Source organism: Phalacrocorax carbo, chromosome 4 (assembly GCF_963921805.1).
Source record: "Phalacrocorax carbo chromosome 4, bPhaCar2.1, whole genome shotgun sequence".
In the NCBI taxonomy this organism is placed as follows: domain Eukaryota; kingdom Metazoa; phylum Chordata; class Aves; order Suliformes; family Phalacrocoracidae; genus Phalacrocorax; species Phalacrocorax carbo.
Genome location: NC_087516.1, coordinates 24,092,951 through 24,099,240, shown reverse-complemented (window position 1 = coordinate 24,099,240; position 6,290 = coordinate 24,092,951). Strand labels below are relative to the sequence as shown.

General features: G+C 35.0%; 1 non-coding gene across 1 annotated transcript; it reads right to left on the bottom strand.

Annotated features, from left to right (window-relative positions):
• Positions 1 to 315: 315 nt before the first annotated feature.
• On the bottom strand, positions 316 to 475 carry LOC135313312 (U1 spliceosomal RNA). The gene has a single exon (XR_010372928.1). It is a non-coding gene; the product is annotated as a U1 spliceosomal RNA (small nuclear RNA).
• Between the last annotated feature and the right edge of the window lie 5,815 nt (positions 476 to 6,290).

The window sequence follows — 6,290 nt, the reverse complement described above, 5'->3', positions numbered from 1 at the left end:
CAATAGGATATAAAATTATTATTCTTTGAACATTTTAATGATAATTTTGATCTCTGTTTTCTGGAGATTTCTTGAGGTCATCTGTGTAATGCTTCAGAATCCAGTTGCATCCACTCAGGATGCTGAAGGACACATGTCTCACTACAGGCACAAAGTCTCCATGTCTATCCTCACGGATTCATACCATACTCAATACTACAAGATAGAATCCATCACTGCTTCTCAAGAAATTAAGATCCTAACAATACCAATGCAAACTGTGGAGGAAATCACAGAATCACAGGTTGGAAGGAACCTCAGGGATTATCTAGTCCAACCTTTCTAGGAAGAGAAAAAAAAAAAACACAAATCATGCAGTCAAGTTTCCAGCATTTGGGGAAATCTCAGGAGTCAGCTCACCCGGAGTGCAGGGGATGAGCCTTGCCCTGGGAAATCCACCTGCCTGATCATGGTGTCTCCCCTGTCAGGTAAGTATGAGAAAAAGAAAATTTCTTATTGCATTTCTTGTGTGAAATGCTTTGAATCAGTGTTTAATATCTTTCATAGGTGACTTTATTTATTTATTTATTTCCTTGATTAGAAATTAAGGTGATCAGTACCATTTTAACGGTTTAGCCCCAGTCAGAAAGCAAGCACCATGCAGCCGCTCGCTCACTCCACCCCCAGTTGGACCAGGAAGAGAATCAGAAAAGCAAAAGTGAGAAAACTCATGGGCTGAGATAAAGACAGTTCAGTGGGTAAAGCAAAAGTCACAGACACAAGCAAAGCAAAACAAGGAATTCACTCACTGCTCCCCACAGGCAGGCAGGTGCTCAGCCATCGCCAGGAAAGCAGGGCTCCATCATGCGTAACAGTTACTTGGGAAGACAAACACCATCACTATGAATGTCTCCCCCTGTCCTTCTTCCCCCAGCTTTATATGCTGGGCATGATGTCATGTGGTATGGAATATCCCTTTGGTCAGTTGGGATCAGCTGTCCCAGCCGTGTCCCCTCCCAGCTTCTTGTGCCATGGCAGAGCATGGAAAGCTGAAAAAGTCCTTGACTGGTGTAAGCGCTACTTAGGAACAAGTAAAACATCGCCACATTATTGACACTGTTTTTAGCACAAGCTCAAATCATAACACCATACTAGCTACTATGAAGAAAAATAACTCTATCCCAGTCAAAACCAGGACAAATATACACGAATTACTTCAGACAGAATCATAGTGAATATTTGTGAAAATATGGCTTGGTATGAAATATATTACTTAGATATTTTAAGTGGCAATACTGTGGTACTGTTTCAGATAAGCTTGTATTGTGCTATGTTTTGGATGTGTGACTAAAACAGTGTTGATAATACAGCAATTGTTTAGCTATTGCTGAAGGGTGCTTGCACAGCGTCAATGCTTTCTCTGTTTCTCACACTGCCCTGCCAGCAGTTAGGCTGGGGGTGCACAAGAAGCTGGGAGGGGACACGGCTGGGACAGCTGATCCCAACTGACCAACGGGATATCCCATACCACATGACAGGGAAGGAGAAAGGGGAGGATATTCAGAGATATGGTGTCTGTCTTCCTAAGCAATCATTACACATGATGGAGCTCTGCTTTCCTGGAAATGGCTGAATATCTTCCTGCCAATGAGAACCAATGAATTAATTCCATATTTTCCTTTGTTTCTGTGCACAACTTCTGCTTTATCTATTAAACTGTCTTTATCTCAGCCCATGAATTTTCTCAATTTGCTCCTCTGATTTTCTCCCCCATCCCACTGTGAGGGGAATGAGTGAGCTGCTGTGTGTGGCTGAGCTGCAAACTGGGTTTAATCCACAAACATGAGATCCATTTTCCTGTTGTAAACTATTTTTTCACTAAAACTGCTGTGTTGCTACTTAAGCATATTGATTTCTGGAGTACTGTCTTCCATGTTTCTCTTTATTAGAAACATATGTTGAAAAAAACACTATCCCAGAATAAAATGTAGATAACTTTTCCCTTCATTTCCAATAAAATTAATAGCAAATTGTAGATAGCTTCCAGTCCAAAATCTTATATGCCATATATTGTGTGAAAGTTTTGTGATTATACACTGAACTGGATGAAAAAGGCTACAATAATACTGCTGGCATACTTAAAGAGCAAAATGCACTGAATCAGCATGATTATTTTATGTCATTCACAGAAGATAACATCCTTCCCATTGAGACACCCTCACTATCATCTTCACAGAATGTAAACACAAGAACACTAAAGAGTAAAAAAAAAACATCTGATGCTGAAAATATTTTTTCTGTAGTCAAAAAGATTTATCAATAATAAGTTGAGGAATTAATTACTGTTAAACAGATATGGGGATTGATTGATGTCAAAAGCCAAACCTTTTGTTAACAACATGTATAGACTATATGTCATTTGACTCATTCTCCAGAAAATATGAAGCTACTACAATGAAATGTTATACCCCTTCCTGGAAAAAAAGAAAAAAGACATTTGTAAGTTAATTTATAAATAATTCTGAGATGAGCATTAGCAAGTGCATTTAAGTAAATATTTGCAAAATCTAACTCAAATTTTAGAATGTAAAATGTTAATTTGTCTCCGTTAAAGCACGCAAATCAAGGCAGAATTGTCTAAAGCATCTGCAATGTCTAATTTGATGAACTATCTTACCATAAATATGTACACTAAAGAAAAGTTTTACCAATGTTACCTGGATAAAAATACCATTCTAACTCTGAGACTGTTGTGTTTAAAGTAATGAAGAATAATATTAATACAGAACTTTTCTGAATCTTGATGCAGTATAAAAATAACTCACAGGAACACTTGGAATTGCTAGAGTACTAATACTGTATTCTTGGCACTTTTCTGAGTATCACCTGATTCAGTATTTCAGTACTTTCAGAATTCATAGAAGTGAATTTTGCAGTTTTTCATCTTCTATTGCATTTGTATCTTACGTTTAGGATAAATTGGTCAGTTATCTGGCATGAGAGATCTTTCCTCAGCAGCATTGCTTTGTGTAAAACAGAATATTTTGATGGGTGATACAGAGTCTTCTCTCATTACTTTACAATGTATTAGGTTGTTACTAAACTGAGAAAGGATCTAATTAAAAACAATGGGATCCATGACATGTTTGTCACTGGGATAATATGGTGTGTCAAGTGAAAACAAATTCTGAGCCTTAAAACTACATTGACCTGTAATTTGTATTTTTTTTTTCTCATTTCTTGTTCTGATACATTCTGCTCCTTCTTCTGTCTTTTGGTTGTTTCTTTTTTTTTTCTTCTCTAAGAAATCTGTAGGGTCAGCCTTTTCTACCAATTATATTTCCATAGCTGATCAGAATACTAACTACTTAGTCAATTTCTGTAGCAACTCATAATGAGCAGATGACTGCAGTGTGATGAATTACCTACCAGAGCTTAGCTAGTTCTCAGTTCATAAACAAATAGTACATAAAAAGTGATCATTAATTCATCTCATTATGTGGATAGAAATTTGATAAACATGCAACTAATTAATTAAAACTGTTACTTTCTGAAAATGTAGGTGACAACAGTCATCAGTCGGGAAGTAGATTTCTATGATGACTGTTATTGGAATAATAAAAAACCCCACAATCCCAAACATGGAAGGAAGCTTTAAGAGTTAATGTCTAACATATATAATGTCTAAATAATGAGACAACAAAATGGCTAATTAGTATAAAGTACTCAGAATCGTCGTTTTCATCCTCCAGCTCGGGATTCAGTTCCAGGAAAGGGAGGTTTAAGTGAAATGGAGACTCAGATTCCCTTCCCTAGATTTTCTGCACCCAAGCAAAATAATAGTTTTAATGGAAGAGGAAAGCATGCCATACATTTCACAACTACAGTTGTGAATGCTAGACTATAGCATTCACCTATAGCTTTCAACTCTCAAAACATCACGTCCTTTTTAGTGTTCGTCCCCTTCTCCTTACTGCCTTCATCAGATCTTTCCAAAGCCTTCATCTCTTTATGTGCCAGTAGATTTTGTGCCTTGTGCAGTGGGGTGAATTTTCTGATACTGACTTTCATCAGAAAGATGCATTATTTTTGCATATTTTTATCACTGAGTATAAATCTTTTCTGGATTTACTGTTTCTTAGAACTGATTTCTAATTTACCACAGTAAGAGAAGGGCAACTACCTTTATCCTCTGACCATGTACATATCCTGGTCATTTATTTTAGAATGTTTAGCTAAACTGTTGTCTAAAATTAACTTGCAAGTTCAGTGTCTAAGGTAGAATCAAAATGGGTAATTAACACCACAAAACACACAAGAAGATAGTAGGAAAAGCAGAAAGAATACATTAATACATGCAAAATAGATAAATAACTATCAAGCAAATGAAGTAATATAGAATCTAAGAGATGGTCTTGCCTCATCATTCTTTACTCAATCTTCTGTGACTATAAAAACATTTCCATAGTAATAATTTGTGATATCACTAATAAGGTTTATAATTTAAGAGGGAAATAAGCTGTGCAAGAAGATCAGCTTGAGAAACAGAAATCATACTTTCACACAAATATGCTTAGTATACCAACATAAATAGGAATGAGATATGAAAAATATGAAGGGCGTTTTTCTGAATTTTGTGCTTTCCAAGGCTTTCTTTGACTCATAAATTCCTTTTTAGCCTTTACAGAGCAACTTTAATTACAAAAATGTAACTGTCTGTTGTGAGTATGGAATGATGGTCTATATATGGAAAATCTAAGCTTCAACACTTGTTTCTAACCAAAATGGCTAATTCCACGGAGTCTGCTGCTTTGGCATCTCCACTTGAGAAACATATAAAAGTCTGGCAATGTGATAGAATTTTCTGAAGATTCTAGAAAGAGCAGAAATGTATAACCTTTTCTTATAATGACCTGCTGATGTCTGGTACCATGAAGTTTTATTTTTCTATTGTCATCTCTCAAACTTCAACTCTTCATTGAGAAGACTGATTAGAAAATACTGTAAGTGACTCCTTATGACATTTCAATGCATACACCGAGGACTGAAATTTATAAATACGAGAATCTTCAGAGGAATATTTTTGACATGGAAATAATTCTATGAATTAATTTCTGCATTAAATTCTATTTAAAACATTAAAATTATTGTATTACATTACCTTGATTTAGAGCTGTGTGTCTAGAAATATATAATCTAAAATCCACTACACACTACTAGCTACGTTCATATGATGAGCTCCCCAGACTTACTATTTTATGGACTAAAAAATTATTATTTTTTTAAAACAGATTTATATAATTGCACCTGTTTAATGACTTTGCTTTTAGTATTTCTTATCCAATAATATCACAAGTGGGAATGAAGACTGTGTTTGGATTGTTCTTTAATATTAGTCTTAATAATTGTTAAGTTGATTAGAAACATGCTATTTTCCTGAATGGATCAGTAATTGTAAACAAGATAACTTCCCATTTCTTAGATTCAGTGTTTGCGGGACTGGGTCCTGATGTATTTCACAGAAGAGAATGATCACGTTACCAAAACTAAAACTCTAGATGTCAAGAATCTGTGAAACCAATAGATTCTCAGACTCCTATGCTGTATATGCTACTTTTCCTATTCCTGTTTTTGTGTTAGCTTTGAAAGGGAATTGATAGTTTATGAGAGCTCTATCAGTACTGTTGTTTGCCTTTTTAAAATGTTATTTTCCTTTCTGTACTGCTTTAACTTACATAAGCAGGGGATATTTAGAAAAATATTTACAATATGTAATATATCAGTGTCCCTCCATGAAAATACAATTTCTATGGTGACATTAGTGAGGTAGGAGGTTAAATCCTTCTAAAAAGCAGTAGGGTGCAAGGGCCAAAATCTCTAAGACATAATTACTTGGGTTTCTCCTCCTGTTCTCTCCACTCAATCGGGTCAGATATGAGCAATAGCTATTCAAAATTTTCAAAGAGTCTTTAAAAGTCCTGTGAAAGTATTTTTCAAAAATAATATCTCACCTAAAAAGAGCAAAAAATATAATAGTAATTTCATATCGTACATTAATTTTATATCAGAATGGCTATGAGGTGAACTTAACTCTCATGCTAAGCTCTTACATTTAAAATAGATCTAGACAGAACTTAGGATTTTTGTGAACTGATTTTCTTTAGAACAGAAGAGTTGTAATAACCCCTTAAGTAAACTAAAAGTAATTTAATGTAATTTTAGCTGTATTCAGCTGTGCAGCTACATCTTGATTAAACTTATTGTTAGACTAAGTATAATCACATGTTGATTTTTTTTCCCCCTCTCTATTT